The following is a 21,057-nucleotide window of genomic DNA, read 5'->3' as shown; positions in this document are numbered from 1 at the left end:
GATCAAAATTTAGCCAGAATGACATAGAAAAGTGTCAGATGAAATTGGCAGAGTAGAGGGGCCCCAAACTTGAAATGCCTCGGGCCCAGCAAGGTATAAATCTGACACTGGTGGCAGCCTTGGTTGTCATACAGGTAGCACTTCAAATAAGTCAGCATTTGTTTATTTTCCTATTACATGAGGGCTGATAGGGGTTAGCAGTTTACACAAGAAAGATAACATTATTTTTGCTTAAAGTTTATCCCACAGGAAGTGACAATGACACTGCATTTCTGGTAGGATCAACCAGTATTTTCTGTGTTTGGTAAAAATGTTCTTAACCAGAAAATGAAAACTATTGCAGCCACCAAATCTAAAGACTGGTAAATCGCAATATTGATGATTAAGTGCCCGTTCGTGTGAAATGTGTCAACACTTGCTCCTTCTGTGTGTTATGCTATTTTTATTTTTTCAATAAACATATGGATCTCAGCAACAATAGTGTTCAGTCATCCACCTGTTGATTGTTCTTGGTTTTAGGTATCCTTGAGGGTTTGTTCACACCACAATTTCAGTGTTTCAGATGCGTTTTTACTTGCACACATTTTTAATGCTTTTTGAATGCAGTCCAGTGTATTTTATTCCTCTTTTTTATTGTGATGCATGAAAAACCTTTATTTTTATTAGAACAATTGCATCCCAGAGCGGTTTCACACACACACGTTTTGATGCGTTCTGGATGAGAAAAAATGCAGCAGGCTGTACTTTTGTTGAAAGCACCAGAACTGACCCCACTGGTGTGAGCTAGCGCCATTGGAATACATGGCAAACACTGGGCATGCATTCTGAATGCAGTTTGAAAATGCACTGGAAAGCATCTGGTGTGAACAAGCCCCCAGGCTGGGTTCACACTATTGCGAATTGGATGTCAGGAGCGCTCCGGTGCGAATTGCACAGGAGTCCTGTGCGAATTCAGCCAAAAATTCTGACTGAGATTGGACCAAAAACGTTGAACAGGGACACACACAAGCGCCCCACACCCGGAGCGAGGTGTCCGCACGCGCAGCCCTCAAATTTACACTCGCCTGCTCGCATTTGGCGAGTGTAAATTTGCGGAGGGCGAGTGTGGAGCAGGGGCAGACTGGGCTGACAGTTTCCTGGCTGATCGCTTCTGGCAGAAGTGGTGAAGCCATCAGAGCAGCCCGGAGGGGGGGGGGGCTACTTGCCCCCGGGCCACTCTGATGTCCTGTACAAAAGACGCTTCTGCCAGAAATTATTAGCCAGGAAACTGAAGGATCGGGTAGCCAGATGACACAGAGCGGGGATCTCCCGCTGAGATGCGGCTTGTATATGAATAGCCGGCCACTGTCAAACAAAGTCTCGCCTCCTAGACTGGCATTGGACCAGTGTCCTGTCTATTAGAGTAGCCGGTCTAGGAGGCAGGACTTAATTTGACAGCACCGGCTATTCGAATACAAGCCGCGTCTCAGCAAGAGATCCCTGCTCTGTGTCATCTGACCGGGAGATCCTCCTGATTCCTCCCTGATGCATTTATGGGAACTGATGAGGCTGCACATATGGGCAATGATAGGCTGCAGTGATAGATACTGATATGCTGCACTGATGGGCAATGGTACGCTGCACTGATGGGCAATGGTACGCTGCACTGATGGGCAATGATGGGCTGCATTGATGGGCAATGATATGCTGCAACTGATGAGCAATGATACGCTGCACTGATAGGCAGTGATACGCTGCACTGATGGAGGCGATGATACGCTGCACTGATGGGTAATAATACGCTGTACTGGTGGGCAATGATATGCTGCACTGATGGGAAATAATATGCTGCACTGATGGGCACTGAAACGCTGCACTGATGGGCACTGATAGGCTGCACTAATGGGTACTGATATGCTGCTCTGATGGGCAATGATATGCTGCTCTGATGGGCAATGATATGCTGCTCTGATGGGCAATGATAGGCTGCACTGATGGGCAATGATAGGCTGCACTGATGGGCACTGATGAGGCGGAACTGATAAGCTGCACTGATGGGCGCTAATGAGGCTGCATTAATGGGCGCGGATAAGGCTACACTCATATGCTGCACTGATGGGCACTGATATGCTCTATGTTAATATTGTTAAAGTTGTTGGTGATCAGCATTGATATGCTTTATGTTAATATTGTTAAAGTTGTTGGTAATATTTATTTTTGGAAATTAATTCTGCATAAAATATTTAACAGTGTAATTTCATGAGATAATTTAAGAGGGCGTATTTGACGGTGGATTTAGGGGCGTGGCAGGGTAGGGGTAAAAAACTGATTAGAAATGGCTAATCAGACAATGGCAGCTTGATCCTTCTATTAAAATGAGGAAAAAAGTTGCGCTAACTGTAAATATTGTAAACCAGTAGCAGCTAGCACCAACAAAAGACAATATTGTGTACAAAGAATAAAAAAGAAAAAGTGCAGCGCTGAATATTCAATGAAATGAATCAAAAAATATGGTAAATAATCAAAATTCAGTGAAAAATCAAAGAAAAAAAAAAAAAAAAAAAAAAAAAAAAAAAAAAACACAAAAAAGGGGGACACACCCCCAAGTAATGTGACAGGTAAATAACCTGAAAGGCAGCTAGAAAGTGAGATCTAGCTGGATAATGTGTAATGTGAACACACCGTGATAAGTGAGGGAACACAAAAATAAATGATAATAAGAACCTCAGATGAAGTCCATATAATTTAAACGTGTAACTCCAAAATGTAAATGTGATAGTCCAAGGTCAAAATGGCCTATACAGTCCAAAGAAATATATATATGCAATGTATTTCCTTTTTTTTGGAGTTGGTCAGAAGTTCTTTGTGGAAAAGACCAAATGACTGTAGAGGAATGGAAGATGTTGTGATCTTCTCAGGTATGGAACTCAGATGTTCTTAATAAGCAGTTGGAACCTCATCGGCAATCCATAATAGTATCCAAATAAACAAGTATAAAGATGGGTACTCTTACCGGAAAGTGTGGACATACACGTCAGCGACGGTATGTCAAACACGCATGTACGAGCTCCTAGGCAGCCGTGATGTCAGTGGGGAAGCTGTTTGATGTGCCGGCCTTTAATCCGCCAGGACGGGTCCAATCCAATGAGAGGAGACAGCTCGTGCAGGTGTGGTTCTCAGATGAAAAAGTATGATATGCAGGCCAAACGTAGAAACCATGTAAGGGAAAACGTACTCACATAGTGCGGTTAATCCCAAAACAAGCCTTTATTAGGCATAGAAAATAAAAGCCAAAATAGACAAAAAACTGGATAAAAATATATAAAATAGATAAAAAAGTACAAGCCCAGTGAAAGACGAGTACAAGTGATCACAAGTAAAATATGGCGTAATGAGCGAGTAACGTATGAGCTATGTACCCGACATGTTTCGAGCGGCAGAGCTCTTCAACTGGGGCATGCCCCAGTTGAAGAGCTCTGCCGCTCGAAACATGTCGGGTACATAGCTCATACGTTACTCGCTCATTACGCCATATTTTACTTGTGATCACTTGTACTCGTCTTTCACTGGGCTTGTACTTTTTTATCTATTTTATATATTTTTATCCAGTTTTTTGTCTATTTTGGCTTTTATTTTCTATGCCTAATAAAGGCTTGTTTTGGGATTAACCGCACTATGTGAGTACGTTTTCCCTTACATGGTTTCTACGTTTGGCCTGCATATCATACTTTTTCATCTGAGAACCACACCTGCACGAGCTGTCTCCTCTCATTGGATTGGACCCGTCCTGGCGGATTAAAGGCCGGCACATCAAACAGCTTCCCCACTGACATCACGGCTGCCTAGGAGCTCGTACATGCGTGTTTGACATACCGTCGCTGACGTGTATGTCCACACTTTCCGGTAAGAGTACCCATCTTTATACTTGTTTATTTGGATACTATTATGGATTGCCGATGAGGTTCCAACTGCTTATTAAGAACATCTGAGTTCCATACCTGAGAAGATCACAACATCTTCCATTCCTCTACAGTCATTTGGTCTTTTCCACAAAGAACTTCTGACCAACTCCAAAAAAAAGGAAATACATTGCATATATATATTTCTTTGGACTGTATAGGCCATTTTGACCTTGGACTATCACATTTACATTTTGGAGTTACACGTTTAAATTATATGGACTTCATCTGAGGTTCTTATTATCATTTATTTTTGTGTTCCCTCACTTATCACGGTGTGTTCACATTACACATTATCCAGCTAGATCTCACTTTCTAGCTGCCTTTCAGGTTATTTACCTGTCACATTACTTGGGGGTGTGTCCCCCTTTTTTGTGTTTTTTTTTTTTTTTTTTCTTTGATTTTTCACTGAATTTTGATTATTTACCATATTTTTTGATTCATTTCATTGAATATTCAGCGCTGCACTTTTTCTTTTTGATCCTTCTATTAAGCTTTTGCATCAGGTTTCTCAAACCTTTGTATGCCTGCACTTTATGTGATGACTAAGCCCCTCCCTTTCATGACATTGTCAAAAAGGGGCAAAGCATGGGTGAACTTAGAATGATGCCCCCCCTGAAAAAAGTTCTGCGGACACCCATGGTTCCAGATCAGTGATTTTGAATGTATGGAAACCAGTGGGTCAGCATAACACCCAGGTAATTAGCTTTTTTAGGAGGAGGTTAACAATGACAATTCCCATAATCTACTTAGAACAGGTTCACTTAAAGGACAACTGTAATGGAGTCAATTTTATATTCTTTTTTATTTATTTTTTATTAGGTTTGTATGATTTGAAACAGTTTTATATCCTTTTTTGTTATACATTTAGGTAGGGTTGCCACCTCATCCCTTTAAAACAGAACACATATTAATTACACAGGTTCTGTGGCTAATTAAGATGGTAATTAGACTCATTTGGTGCCTTACCTGCATTAAATTAGCCTCAGAACCTGTGTAATTCTTATGTGTTCTGTTTTAAAGGGATGAGGTGGCAACCCTACATTTAGGGCTAGATTCAGTAAGGAGATACGACGGCGTATTTCCAGATACGTCGTCGTATCTCTGATTTGTGGCGTCGTATCTATGGGCCTGATTCTTAGGATCAGTTACACATAGATTTGACTAAGATCCGACTGGCGTAAGTCTCTTACGCCGTCGTATCTTAGTTGCAATTTTACGCTGGCCGCTAGGTGGCGATTCCGTCGATTTACGCGAGGAATATGCTAATTAGGTGGATACGCCGATTCACAAACGTACGTAGCCCGGCGCTATTTTGTTACGTCGTTTACGTTAGGCTTTTTCGGCGTAAGGTTGCTCCTGCTATTAGGAGGCGTACGCAATGTTAAGTATGGACGTCGTTCCCGCATCGAAATTTTAAAATTTTATGTCGTTTGCGTAACTCGTCCGTGAATGGGGCTGGACATAATTTACATTCACGTCGAAACCAATGACGTCCTTGCGGCGTACTTTGGAGCAATGCACACTGGGAAATACCACGGAAGGCGCATTCGCCGTTTGGGAAAAACGTCAATCACGTTGGGTCACCAATAATTAACATAAAACACGCCCCCTCATTCGAATTAGGCACGCTTACACCGGCCCCATTTACGCTACGCCGCCGTAACTTAGGAGGCAAGTGCTTTGTGAATACAGCACTTGCCTCACTTACTTACGGTGGCGTAGCGTAAATCTAGCAAAGCTACCTGAATCTAGCCCTTAGTGTTTGTTTAAAAATAAAATATATACATTATCTCACAAAAGTGTGTACACCCCTCATTTTTGTGACAACACTGAAGAAATGACCCTTTACTACAATGTAAAGTAGTGAGTGTACAGCTTGTATAACAGTGTAAATTTGCTGTCCCCTCGAAATAACTCAACACGCAGCCATTAATGTCTAAACCTCTGGCAACAAAGGTGAGTACACCCCTAAGTCAATATGTCCAAATTGGGCCCAATTAGCCACTTTCCCTCCCCGGTGTCATGTGACTCATTAGTGTTACAAGGTCTCATGTGTGAATGGGGAGCAGGTGTGTTAAATTTGGTGTTATCGCTCTCATTCTTACACTGGTCACTGGAAGTTTAACATGGCACCTCATGGCAAAGAACCCTCTAAGGATCTGAAAAAAATAATTGTTGCTCTACATAAAGATGGCCTAGACTATAAGAAGATTGCCAAGACCCTGAAACTGAGCAAGGTGGCCAAGACCATACAGCTGTTTAACAGGACAGGTTCCACTCAGAATAGGCCTCGCCATGGTCGACCAAAGAAGTTGACTCAGCATCATATCCAGAGGTTGTCTTTGGGAAATAGACTTATGAGTGCTACCAGCATTACTGCCAAGGTTGAAGGGGTGGGGGGTCAGCCTGTCAGTACTCAGACCATACGCCGAACACTGCATCAAATTAGTCTGCATGGCTTTCGTCCCAGAAGGAAGCCTCTTCTAAAGATGATGCACTAGAAAGCTTGCAAACAGTTTGTTGAAGACAGACTAAGGACATCGGTTGCTTGTTTCTAGTGTCAAGATCTCCTGGAGGTAACAGTATTACCAATAGCCAAGAAATACAACATTTCCGTGTCCCTCCTTGAATGATAGAAAAAACAGAATTACATCATGAGGCTAGTGTGGCACATAGTAGCTGGATATGAAACTTATTTAGACCATCATACAGTCTTAGTTCAACTTAACATTTCATGCAAGCTGAAGTCTGGGCTAAACAAATGTTGTCTAAATACAAAAGGCATGCATATTCTTGTTTATAAGAAAATATGGATGTCGGATTTTTGTTTTCCTAACATAGGCCACTACTATGTATTTCTTTTATATCTGTGCAATCATTTGGTGTTAAGTTTTTCCTCTGTGTAGACCCTTCTTGTAATAATTCAACCACTGCTGCTCTTTCCCCTTGTGCAGGGTGACTGGTCTTGAATCAGCCTGTAGTGGTGGGACCTGCTGGGTCCCTGCACAGGCTATGTACAGCACTGTGATGATGTCACCACCATTCAAGGTATTATCTGGGTATTTGGTGCACACAGAGGATTATATCCTTTTGTGGCCATCGAGGAATATGTTACTTAAAGTGGTTGTAACACAGGAAAATGCTCCTACCTCCATGGAGTGTGATCAAATTTGCCCTTTCTGGAACCGGATTTTTTACATATACAATGATATGTATAATGATTCTCTCATTCCCTCCCCTAAGGTGGCCTTCCTATCCATCTTACCGGTTCCAATTAACTCCCATAAATAGTGCCTTCTTAGATTCTTTCTATCTGCACCTCGCCATGTCATAACGCAGCATTGGAAAACAGAAGTCATCCCCCCCATTGGCAGATGGATAGACATCATCAATGACACAATGCTTATGGAGGAGCTGCAGGCAAAGATAGGGATAAGCACACAAAATTATGGTACACCTGGCTTCACCACTCATCCTCTGACCCTCTCCTTAAAGCGGAGGTTCACCCAAAAAAATCAATTTTTGACATTACATTCAGCCGAGTTGTCCTAATGACCATCGGCTGTTTTTTTTTTTTTGTACATACCGTATTTTCACCGCCGCTTCCGGGTTGCCAAAAGAAGCCGTATAGAGCCGCACCGACGTTCGGCTTCTTTCAGCAACTCGTGACGCGCTGTATGCGACGGTCGGGAGCCTGTCAATAAATTAGGAACGCCCAGTCCCGCAGAAGACATACCCGGAAGCGGCGGTGAAAATACGGTATGTACAAAAAAAAAAAAAACAGCCGATTGTCATTAGGACAACTCGGCTGAATGTAATGTTAAAAATAGATTTTTTGGGTGAACCCCCGCTTTAACAGGATTTCTGCATAGGGAGCAGGTCTGATTTCACACAGATGCATGTTATATATGTATTATGTAGCAAACCCCTGAGGGAGCTGCTTTTGTTTGTTCAGTCCGTTACTCTGCCTTTCAACCCCAATGAACTGTCCCACCCCCTCTGGCACACCTAGCAATGTGATTAATGGAATAACTCAGCAGGAATACACAACACAGTTCTTCTTGTAGTTTACTTGAAGAAAAGTAAAATTCAGGTTAACATTAGTCAGCCAGGGCCTGTGTAAGTACCCAGGACTTGGTTGAAACAGTTTAAAGAAAACAGTCAGGAACACTATACAAACAATGAAAGCAATAGGTAACAACATGTACAGATTAAATAGATTCCCCAATAACTGTTGGTGTGTGTGGCATGCTGTGGCTAAAGGGGAACCCCAGGCCAGCCTACAATACAATACTACAATACCCAGTGAAATTATCTACCCGTGGTGTGTCCCCTTTAAGAGCAACCGCGGTAATGTCCTGGAGGCAAAGCTTTGTGTTTTATTATGTTCATCTGCAATGTAGGAGCTCTGTGGACAATATTTGGATGTGGTATTCTATGAAAAGCATTAAAGGTTCCTGGGCAAAGCCTCCTCACCAAATCCTGTACACAGTCTGCGGTCCTCCCCTGAGCGATCGAGCGACCTTAGATGCAGGTGTGTCGCAGTGACATTCAGTCCTTGAGCTGTTGCAGGTTGACCTTCTTTAGCATGGACAGTCTGTTCCTCTGGGCTGCAAGAACAATCTGTTCCTCTGGGCTGGAGTTGCAGGCTGTGTGCCCCTTGGTAGGCCGCGATTCCACACACACATAGAGTGCAGGAGATGCTCTCCTGATGGGGTGCAGGCAAAAAGAGGCTCTGGCCTAGTTCCTCTGGCTTTTTATCTTTAATAGGGAGTTTACAGACAACTTCCAATAGGGAGTTTACAAACAAGCAGTTCTGAGAGTCTGTGTGTGAAGAGAGAAAGGGGGAATGAGGCTGCTTTTGAAATCTCTCCCTTGATGGATGTGTTGGGGCAGGCCATAGTGTACAAAGAACTTCTCCACCAAGACCTTGGCCACAGTGGATGCTTGTTAATCCTTCGTGGGAAAGGCCTGGGCATACCTAGTGAAGTGGTCAGTCACTACCAGGATATTTCCCTGTCCACTTATATCAGGCTCCAAGCACAGAAAGTCAATGCACACCAGCTCTCCTGCCGGCCGCTAGGTGACGCTTCGGTTTTTTACGCAACGAATATGCAAATTCCGATTTCCGCCGATTCAGAAACGAACGCCCGCCCGTCGCTTTTTTTTCAAGTTGTTCGTGTTTGGCTTTTTCCGGCGTATACTTACCCCTGCTATATGCGGCGTATCCAATGTTAAGTATGGCCGTCGTTCCTGCGCCGAGTTTTGAATTTTCGTCGTTTGCGTAAGTCGGTCCTGAATACGGATGGACGTAATTTACGTTCACGCCGAAAACAATGACGTTCTAGCGACGTCATTTGGAGCATGCGCACTGGGAAAAATCGCGGCCGGCGCAGGCGCAGTACGATCGGTGCGGGGACGCGCCTGATTTAAATAATACACTCCCCCTAGCCGCGGAATTTGAATTCCGCCGGGGAAATTACGATCCGCCGGCGCAAGTTTCGAGGTAAGTGCTTTCTGAATACAGCACTTGCCTCAAAAAATTGCGCTGGCGGATAGTTAATAAGATAGATTACGCGGATCTAAAGATCCGCTGATCTATCTGAATCTAGCCCAATGTAACCAAGGTAGTTGAACGAGGGTTGATAAAACTGGCACTTCTCCAGAGACAGCTTCAACCCCTCATTATAGAGTCTTTTCAGGACCTTCTCCAGACGCTCTTCATGCTCTTCCAGGGTCTTCCCGAAGATGATGATGTCGTCTAAGTACACCAACACCTCTATAAGGTTCATGTCACCCACGTTCTTCTCCATGAGCCTTTGGAAAGTGGCTGGGGAACCGGACAAACCCTGAGGCATGCAGTCAAACTCAAAGAACACCACCAGGATGATAAAGGCAGTTTTCTCCCTATCCTCAGAATGCATGGGGATTTGATAGTACCGCTCTTCAGGTCCAGTACGCTGAACCACTTAGCTCCTGACAGGCTCTGCAAAGCGTCTTCTATCCATGGTGTGGTGTACTGGTCGGGGATGGTCCTTCTGTTTAGTGTTCTATAGTCGATACAAAGCCTAAGTGATCCATTCTTCTTCCGTACCACCACTATCGGAGAAGCTTATGGGCTCCGGGACTCTCGGATGATACCTGCTTTCTTCAATTCTGCCAATTGTTCACGCAGGTCTTCCAAGTCCCCTAAAGAAATCCGTCAGACTCTCCCTTTGAATGGCTTTGAATTTTGGCTCTTTCTTTCCATTACGGAGAGAGGAGAGTGTTCTTCGGATAGAACTCCTCTACAGGTATCCCATCCTTTTCTCTGCCCACCAAATCAGACGGTGAGACTGGGGTGGCTGGGTTCACTTGGCCCAACAACATCCGAGCCGGTATCTTCACAGGTGAGGTTGTTATGTTGCGAACACTAACTGAGCTCTTCCCGTGACTTCTCTGCAACGCCTTAGTTGGAACCACTTCAGGAATTATCTCCACCCCCATGTCTTCTTTCAGCCTGTCAGCTTCAAGGACGATGAAAAGGCCTGGTTGCTTCCAACTAAGCTTGACTGATGCTCTTAAGCAGACTACCTCCCCTGACTGCAACACTTTCTCACTCTGGTCCAGATCTTTCACACTCTTTTAGCTGGGGCCTTCTGTTCTTGCAGCAGGCGCAGATAGGCTTGTCTCAACATGGGGTACACACTTGTGGTTGAAGTGTCCTGCTCTTGGACAAGAGGTGTTAACAGTCTTCAGACAAGGTCAATATTATTCTTGATGATGAGGGAACTTTTACCAGTCCCTGGTGGGCGAGGAAAGACCAAAGTGTCAAAAGTCTCAGCCCTCCCAGCTACAGAGGGGTCAAAGGTCAGTTTGACTGGTAGATAGCCATCATAGGGGAAGTTCTAAGTCCCAATACCCCATATCTTTAGCTCTTCTAACTTCTGTAATGGCAGGTGTTTGAGGTGCTTGTCGTAGAAATGTCTCTGTAGAGGAGAGTCACTTGAGCTCCAGTATCCAGGAGGGCCTTGGTATAGATTCCTTCCACTTGGATGGAGACGATTGGAGAGGGCCCCACTAGCTTGGCAGGGAATTTGTGGGGAAGTGGCAGGCTTGCCCTGTTTGGTAGCTTGTATCCGCACTCCTTTCTTGCGGAAGTTCTGATCTGGCTTGAGTCTCTGTTGAGCTTTGTGAGTCTGGTGTGCATTGACTCCCCGATGTTGAGTAGCATGGGTCAAAGGGAGTGGGACACTGGGTCGCTCGGAGGCAACAACAGAAGCCCTCTGCAGAGGTTTGGACTCCCGCTGCGGACTCCCAGCTTCGTTGTGTGTTTTGGAGCTAGCTAATGTAGATGGGCACCCGGTTGACTCCTTCACCGGGGCCCTCTGGAGTTTCCCGCCAGCTTTCGGTATTGTGTTTCAGCCTTCACTGGGCTTGGGCATACTTGTCGATAATGTCCGAATCCTCCGCAGTTGAAACAAATCCCTTGGTTTGCTGGCTTCTGCACCTGAGCAACCGTAGAGCTTCAAAACTTCTTGGGCCCCTCTGATACTTCATCACTGGGTAGAACAATTGGCTTGGCAGTGAACAGGGCCATCATCTCTATCAGTTGTGACACTTGAGTCTTAAGAAGCTCCACCTGTGGGTCCCCATCAGCTGCACTGACCATCCTGCCCCCGACAACAGATTCTGGATTTCCTTTTTGTTTTCCAGCATGGCCTCCTCTTCCCGCACAATCTGGATCAGGTCTGGATATTTCAAGATGGCACCATCTTACTGGGTTCTCAACAGGAGGGTGATGGGGTCCAAGGGCTGGGCACCCCTCAGGACTTGCTGTGCTCGGATTTCATCCACCTTCCGAGGGTCTAGACCAGTGATGGCGAACCTTTTTGAGCCCGAGTGCCCAAACTGCAACACAAAACCATAATTTTTTTTGAAGTGCCAACACTGCAATTAAACATGAATACCAAGATTTTCGTTTAGAAAAATCAACTCGTACACTTGTCTAAACTAATTAACAGCTTTTGTTTTAAAAGAAAAACACAATAACAGAGCTTTCTATTAAGCAATTTTTTTTTATTGAAAAAAAATCTCAACAACTGTACTTGTGCACAGAGCTTTTTTTCTCAGAAAATAGGTGCAGGAACTCAACCACGAACCGTTCAGATTTCACAAACAGTAGAAGGGTCTTAAAGGGGCATTAAATACCAGAATTGCATTACATACAGAGTGCAGAGTTCAGGGGGTTACAAAGCTGTCACTTGTAAACACAGAAACCAGACTTCTGTGTTTACAAGTGATTGTGGTGAGCAGGCACCAAAGGGTCTGAGCCAAAGGTGGTGAGACTGAGTTCCCCCAAGTTCCCCCTGAAAAAAAGCCCTGCTTGTGCATGTATTTTTGGATAAGGATACATTTGCAACTGTGGGTATGGAGTTGGGTGTATAGGATTTTACTGTGTTTTTTATTTTGTTTTTTTTATTTTTGTGGTTGAACTGGATGGACTTATGTCTTTTTTCAACCTGACTAACTATGTAACTAACTAACTAACTAACTAACTATGTAATTTGCTGATCGCTGGTAAAGATGCCTTTGCTGATCACTGGTAAAGATGCCTTTGCTAGGCATTTTCAAAGATGGCTTTGCTGGGCATTTTCAAAGATGGCTTTGCTGGGCATTTTCAAAGATGGCTTTGCTGGGCATTTTCAAAGATGGCTTTGCTGGGCATTTCCAAGGATGGCTTTGCTGGGCATTTCCAAAGATGGCTTTGCTGGGCATTTCCAAAGATGGCTTTGCTGGGCATTTCCAAAGATGGCTTTGCTGGGCATTTCCAAAGATGGCTTTACTGGGCATTTTCAAAGATGGCTTGGCTGGGCATTTCCAAAGATGGCTTTGCTGGGCATTTTCAAAGATGGCTTTGCTGGGCATTTTCAAAGATGGCTTTGCTGGGCATTTCCAAAGATGGCTTTGCTGGGCATTTTCAAAGATGCCTTGGCTGGGCATTTTCAAAGATGCCTTGTCTGGGCATTGGTAAAGATGCATTGGCTGGGCATTGGTAAAGATGCCTTGGCTGGGCATTATTAAAGATGCCATTGTTGGGCATTTTTAAAGATGCCTTGGCTGGGCATTGGTAAAGATGCCTTGGCTGGGCATTATTAAAGATGCCATTGCTGGGCATTGTTAAAGATGCCTTGGCTGGGCATTATTAAAGATGCCATTGCTGGGCATTTTCAAAGATGCTTTAGCTGGGCATTGGTAAAGATGCCTTGTCTGGGCATTGGTAAAGATGCCTTGGCTGGGCATTTTCAAAGATGCTTTAGCTGGGCATTGGTAAAGATGCCTTGTCTGGGCATTGGTAAAGATGCCTTGGCTGCGCATTATTAAAGATGCCATTGCTGGGCATTTTTAAAGATGCCTTGTCTGGGCATTGGTAAAGATGCCTTGGCATTATTAAAGATGCCATTGCTGGGCATTTTCAAAGATGCTTTAGCTGGGCATTGGTAAAGATGCCTTGTCTGGGCATTGGTAAAGATGCCTTGTCTGGGCATTGGTAAAGATGCCTTGGCTGGGCATTATTAAAGGGGTGGTTCACCCTAAAAACTACTTTTTTTTATTACACTGCCCCCCACATTACAATACGATTAAGGCTATTGATTTTTTATTTATGCTGTACATACCTTTGTACAGCATATTCACCCGTGGCATCCGGCTTGCGAGTCCTGCGGGAGTGGGCGTTCCTAACATGTCTGTGATTGACGTTTGACCAAAAACGAGCCCCCCCCGTCGCGTAAGCCACGTCACGGTTGGCAAAATGAGCCGAACGGCGAGTCGGCGCTATACTGCGCATGCGCATCGCCGTTCGGCTCCTTTCGCCAATCGTGATGCGGCTTACGCGACGGGGGGAGCTCGTTTTTGGTCAAACGTCAATCACAGACATGTTAGGAACGCCCACTCCCGCTGGACTCGCAAGCCGGATGCCACGGGCGAATATGCTGTACAAAGGTATGTACAGCATAAAAAAAAATTAATAGCCTTAATCGTATTGTAATGTGGGGGGGCAGTGTAATAAAAAAAAGTTGTTTTTAGGGTGAACCACCCCTTTAAAGTATTTCTGCTAAGTGGCATTTCAGAGATTTGTTGCTTAATTTTGTCCTTGTTTGGGAATTCATGAAAAAGGGAATTACTCACAGCCAACATGGCCGTTTTGATAAAATCGCCATCAGAGAGGGGCTTTCCATGTTTTGCTATGCACAGTGAAATTTCAAAGCTGGCATTTGCCAGATAATTTGTTTTAGAAAGATAGTTGCAAAAACTACGATACTGGCAGTGATATCTCTTCAATTTCCCATCAAGAAACTCTTTTCTTTCAGCTACATCAAGTTCGGCAACACTTTTGTGGTTGGTATCAAAATGACGTTTGACACTTGATGTGCGAGATACCACACTTTCACTACACAGAACACATAACGCTTTCTCATTGCGTTCAATCACTCCAAATGACCAGGTCTCTTGGAATGATCTTCCACTATCTGTTTTTAATTTTGCTTTTTTGGATTTACTCATTTTTGGTTGTTCATGTCTACAAAAAACACAAAGGGCTAGATTCAGGTAGCTGCGCCCCTTCTTACGGCGGCGCAGCGCATCGTATTTACGGTACGCCGCCGCAACTTACAGGAGCAAGTGCAGTATTCACAAAGCACTTGCTCCGTAAGTTGCGGCGGCGTAGCGTAAATGGGGCTGGCGTAAGCCCGCGTAATTCAAATGTGGAAGGGGGGCGTGTTTTATGCTAATATGTGATGACCTGACGTGATTGACGTGTTTTACGAACGGCGCATGCGCCGTCCGTGTACATATCCCAGTGTGCATTGCTTCAAATGACGTCGCAAGGACGTCATTGATTTAGACGTGAACGTAAATTACGTCCAGCCCTATTCGCGAACGACTTACGCAAACGACGCACAAAATTCAAATTTCGAAGCGGGAACGTCGTCCATACTTAACATTGGTTGCGCCACCTAATAGCAGGAGCAACGTTACGCCGGAAAAGCCTTACGCAAACGACGTACAAAACTACCGCCGGGCGCACGTACGTTTGTGAATCGGCGTAACTAGGTAATTTGCATACTTTACGCAAATTCAATGACACCTGGGCCCAATAACAGCAATGAGGGGGGTAATATGTTTGCAAATGACACCTAGGCCCAATAACAGCAATGAGGGGGGTAATATGTTTGTAAATGACACCTAGGCCCAATAACGGCAATGAGGGGGGTAATATGTTTGCAAATGACACCTAGGCCCAATAACAGCAAACATATTACCCCCCTCATTGCTCTTATGGGGCCTAGGTGTCATTTGCAAACATACCCCCCCCCCCCCCTCATTGCTGTTATTGGGCCTAGGTGTCATTTGCAAACATATTACCCCCCCTCATTGCTGTCATTGGGCCTAGGTGTCATTTGCAAACATATTACCCCCCTCATTGTTGTTATTGGGCCTAGGTGTCATTTGCAAACATATTACCCACCTCATTGCTGTTATTGGACCTAGGTGTTATTTGCAAACATATTACCCCCCCCCTCATTGCTGTTATTGGGCCTAGGTGTCATTTGCAAACATATTACCCCCCTCATTGCTTTTATTGGGCCTAATTGTCATTTGCAAACATATTACCCCCCTCATTGCTGTTATTGGGCCTAGGTGTCATTTGCAAACATATTACCCCCCTCATTGCTGTTATTGGGCCTAGGTGTCATTTGCAAACATATTACCCCCCTCATTGCTGTTATTGGGCCTAGGTGTCATTTGCAATGAGGGGGGTAATATGTTTGCAAATGACACCTAGGCCCAATAACAGCAATGAGGGGGGTAATGATACATGAACAATGTTTCCCAAGTCAGTCAGCATCAGCAACTGTCAGAACACCCACCAGCGATTGCAGCAGATTAGCTGAAGTCATTGTTCAGCAAAATTTTACAGTTTATATTGGGTGATGTTGGCAGGGCAACCCATATAAAACGTCATGAAACCACCCAGGTATCCCATGTCTAAATAGTATTCGAGTAATAAGTATTCTTACTTTTGTCTCATCTGCAGCTGAATAACACTTCAATACTGCGCAAAAAAGAAAAAAGATGGCTTCACGAGTCTTGCAGCTCTTTCCCGCCGCGCGTCTTCTCCTCATGCTCCCAGTCACGCCCAGCACGTCAGGCAGTGTGGATGATCTGAGAGCATTCATTGGGTAGCAAGCTAGCACGTGACCTCCGGGCGCTCATTCTATGTTACGCCCACTCGGACACGTCACCGCTAGCACAGGGAAGTGTGGGAAATGTAGTTTCTAGTTGTGGTTTGACGATTTCAGCATTTTTTTCTTTGACATTTATGCATTGTCACGGCGTGCCCACCGAAACAGCTTGCCGTGCCGGGAGCAGCACGCGTGCCACACGTTCGCCATCACTGGTCTAGACCCTTCTTCAACAAGATTTGATGTATAAATTAATTTTATCCAAACGTCTCATGTACTCCGACAGTTTCTCTCCCACATTTTGGTAAGTGTGCTCCAACTGGTAAATAAAATCAGAAGCTTTCTCTGTGTGCCCAAACACATCTTGCAGAATGTTCAGATAGTCTTGAGCAACACAATCCTGCTTGCTGAGCTTCAAATTGCGAAAGGCTTTTGAGGCCGGCCCTTTAAGCTCTCTGTGATTCTCTGTTTCTTGTGGGTCTCCGGAATGTCCCATTCATCCAAGGCTTGTGTGGCCTGGTTCAGCCACTCTTTAAAGCTGTCCTCCCCTGTAGGCACTGGTTGTCTTCCAGAGAAAACCCTGAGCTTCCGATATCCAGTTGCCGAGTATGTTGGAGGGTGTTCTTCTTTATTTGATACAGCTTGACTGGAGGATGTAGGGCCCTCCTCTGGAACCTTCAGATGGATTACACAAAGCTCCATCTTGTCAGCCAATTGCACACTGGCACCTTTGAAGTTTTCACAGATTCCTTGTTTCCACTCTAGTAGTGCATAGGTGCGGGAGGTCCCATGGTCTGTTTTGACAGCAATCACCCACGCCTTTCTGTCTAGGGATAATGTCTTCACAGCTTGGCTGATTTGTTCCTAAGCCCAGGCCTCCCCTGGAAGCTTGATTACCACGCTGTCAGGGCTGGGCTCAGTCCTTACTTCTCTGTGCTGGCAGCTCGGCTGTCAGCTAATTGCAAGCTACTATCTCTTCACAGTGATCCACCTGTTGATGATCCTGCTCGTCAGCTCTGCCTACTTAAAGCCTTCCAGTTCATTTGCTCTTTGTATTCGTCTGTGTTAACATCACAAGAGACTTTCTCCTGCGTTCCTGTTACATAGTTAGTCAGGTTGAAAAAAGACACAAGTCCATCCAGTTCAACCACAAAAAAAATAAAAATAAACAAACAAAATAAAAAACACAATACAATCCCATACACCCAACTCCATACCCACAGTTGATCCAGAGGAAGGCAAAAAACCCCAGCAGAGCATGATCCAATTTGCTACAGCAGGGGAAAAAAATTCCTTCCTGATCCCCCGAGAGGCAATCGGATTTACCCTGGATCAACTTTACCTATAAATGATAGTACTCAGTTATATTCTGTACATTTAGGAAAGAATCCAGGCCTTTCTTAAAGCAATCTACTGAGCTGGCCAGAACCACGTCTGGAGGGAGTCTGTTCCACATTTTCACAGCTCTTACTATGAACTAACCTTTCCGTATTTGGAGATGAAGGGCCAGATTCACGTAGCTCAGCGGATCTATAGATCCGCTCGTTCTACGTGAATTAAGATCCGCTCCCGCAAGTTTAGGAGGCAAGTGGCTAATTCACAAACCACTTACCTCCAAACTTGCGACGGCGGATCCTAAATCCCCCAGCGGAATTCAAATTCCGCGGCTAGGGGAGTGTCATATTTAAATCAGGCGCGCTCCCGCGCCGATTTAAATACGCATGCGTCGTCCGGGGAATTTCCCGGCGTGCATTGCTCCCACTGACGTCAATAGGACGTCAGTGGTTTCGATGCGTACGCAAACTACGTAGTTCCGTATTCGAGAACGACTTACGGAAACTACGTAAAAAAATACAAATCGACGCGGGAACGACGGCCATACTTAACAATACTTACCCCTGCTTTTAGCATGGGTAAGTATACGACGGGTACCGCGCTACGGAAACGACGTAAGAACACAGCGTCGGGTCCGCGTACGTTCGTGAATTTCGCGTATCTCGCTGATTTACATATTATTCAGTGTAAATCAGCGGGAACGCCCCCGGCGCCATTTTTAATTCAAAAAAAAGATCCGACAGTGTAACACAGTGTGACACTGTCGGATCTCAGCCCTATCTATGCGTATCTGATTCTATGAATCAGGTGCATAGATAGGACTAGAAAAAATCCGAGATACGATGGTGTATCTGAGATACACCGTCGTATCTGCTTCGTGAATCTGGGCCGAAATCTCTTTTCCTCTAGACGTAAAGAGTGCCCCCTTGTCCTCAGTGTTGACCGTAAAGTGAATAACTCAACACCAAGTTCACTATATGGTCCCCTTATATATGTACATGTTGATCATATCCCCCCTTATTCTCCACTTCTCAAGAGTGAATAAATTCAGTTTCTCTAATCTTTTCTCATAGCTGAGGTCCTCCATTTCTCTTATCAGTTTGGTTGCCCTTCTCTGCACTTTCTCCAGTTCTCCGATATCCTTTTTGAGAACTGGTGCCCAAAACTGAACTGCATATTCCAGATGAGGTCTTACTAATGATTTGTACAGGGGTAACATGATATCTCTCTCTCTGGAGTCCATACCTCTCTTAATACAAGAAAGGACTTTGCTCGCTTTGGAAACCGCAGCTTGGCATTGCATGCCATTATTGAGCTTATGATCTACCAAAACCCCAAGATTCTTCTCCACTACAGATCCCCCCAGTTGTACTTCCCCTAGTATGTATGATGCATGCATGCATATTCTTAGCCCCTAAGTGCATAACTTTACATCTATCAACATTAAACCTCATCTGCCAAATAGTCGCCCAATCAGACAGAGCATTGAGGTCGGCTTGTAAATTGGAGACATCCTGTAAGGACGTTATTCCACTGCATAGCTTGGTGTCATCTGCAAAGACAGAAATGTTACTTTTGATCTCAGACCCAATATCATTTATAAAGATATTAAAAAGTAAGGGTCCCAACACTGAACCTTGGGGTACTCCACTGATAACCTTTGACCATTCAGAGTAAGAATCATTTACCACGACTCTCTGAATTCTGTCTTTTAGACAGTTTTCTATCCATTTACAAACTGATATATCCAATCCTGTAGACCTTACCTTACACATGTGTGCGGAACTGTATCGAACGCTTTTGCAAAATCCAAGTATACCACGTCCACAGCCACGACTCTGTCCAGGGTTTTACTTACCTCTTCATAAAAGGAAATCAGGTTTGTCTGACAACTTCTGTCTTTCATGAATCCATGCTGTCTGTTGCTTAAATTATTATTTTTTTTCCCAGCAAGAACTCATCCATGTGGTCTTTTATTAAACGTTCCAGTATCTTCCCAACTATAGAAGTTAAACTAACAGGTCTATCGTTACTTGGCAAAGACTTTGTTCCCTTGTTGAAGACCTGTTTGACTGACGTTCCCTCTGGCTACAGATCCTGCTTGCTGTACTACTACCTTTATCGCTGGCTCTTGGACATTGACTTGCCTGACTACCCGATCCGGTTACTGAACTCTGGCTATGTTTTGACTACGCTTACTCTGTTTACCTGTCTCGGTCTGATTCATGGTTTCTGACAGTAGGCGAAGGCCATAAATTCAGAAGATGCAGCCAATCCACTTGTTAATAATATTTTTTCCAGATTGTATGACCTGGATCACCGCATGGATCAGTTTGCCACGACGATACAGACGCTTCTGAGTCGCACGGCTCATCAAGAGTCTTCCACTGTGGCCGCTCTGGTAGTCTCTGTGCAGGCACCCACCTCGAGTATTACCTGTTTAAGAGATATGTCTGGTTCCGCTCCGCTTCCCCAGCGATTTGGGGGCTATCCAGTTCAGTGCAGAGATTTTCTCAACCAGGTTGAGATATACTTTGGGATGCTGCCCCAGGTGTTTCCCACGGACAGAAGCAAAGTGAGTTTCTTGATATCTTTGCTTTCTGACAGAGTCTTGGCCTGGGCAAACCCTCTTTGGGAGACGCAAAAACCTGTGGTCCTGAGCTACCTAGAATTTGTGGCTTCCTTCAAAAGGGTATTTGACGCTGCCTCACGCTCCGCTTCGGCTGCCAAGTGCCTCATGTCCATTAGAGTACGAGGACGGTTGCTGATTATGCCATTTAATTCCTGTCAGGAACGTTACTTACCGAGGCCGAGATGCCAAGGGCGGCTCACCTTTGCGACTCGATGCGATCCACCCGCTGGAGTTTGAGACAGAGGGGAGGACGCACCAAGAGGCACCGGGTCCAGTGGCAGGAGGGAATCCAAGGTGGACCGGGAACTGGATAGCCGAAGCTCACTGGAGGCTGTTCAGAAGCACACAGGAAATAGTCCAAACAGAAGGTGCCCACGGGAAACAAGGTTGAAGATAATACCAGGAACGAGCCGGGGTCAGGGGCTGAAGCAAGCAGAATATCCAAAGTCCAAAGCCAAAGGTCAGGGAATAAAGAGATCAGGTAGTCCAAGTCCGAGCCGGGGTCAAAGGGTTACAGAAAGCGACAATCCAAAAGCAGGCCAAGGGTCAGCTAACAAGATATCCAAACAAGGTTTTCAGCGGCAAGGTCAATCCAGAAGCTGCAACAAACCAGCCCTTTGCAAGGAGGAAGGGGCTGGTTTAAATAGGCCGCTCAGGCCACTGATTGGTCCGATGTAACACAGGGTTCAGAACCAGGCTCCGACGGACAGCAAGAAGAATATCAACTGAGCAGTGGCTCAGAGGCAAAGACTTGGACCAGCAATGGAGAGGTCCTGGGTTCAAATCCACCCAGAGCCAACTAGGGGAAGACCACGCCTCGCTGTCTGTTTGGCACGGTAGCGATCGTGACAGTTCCCCCCCCTTAAAAATGCCCTCCGGGCGTTGGAAGGAGCTTCTTCATAGGCACAGTCTGTAACGTCCAAAC

This window comes from Rana temporaria, chromosome 3 (genome assembly GCF_905171775.1).
Source record: "Rana temporaria chromosome 3, aRanTem1.1, whole genome shotgun sequence".
Lineage (NCBI taxonomy): Eukaryota > Metazoa > Chordata > Amphibia > Anura > Ranidae > Rana > Rana temporaria.
Note: the sequence above shows the minus strand (reverse complement) of the source record.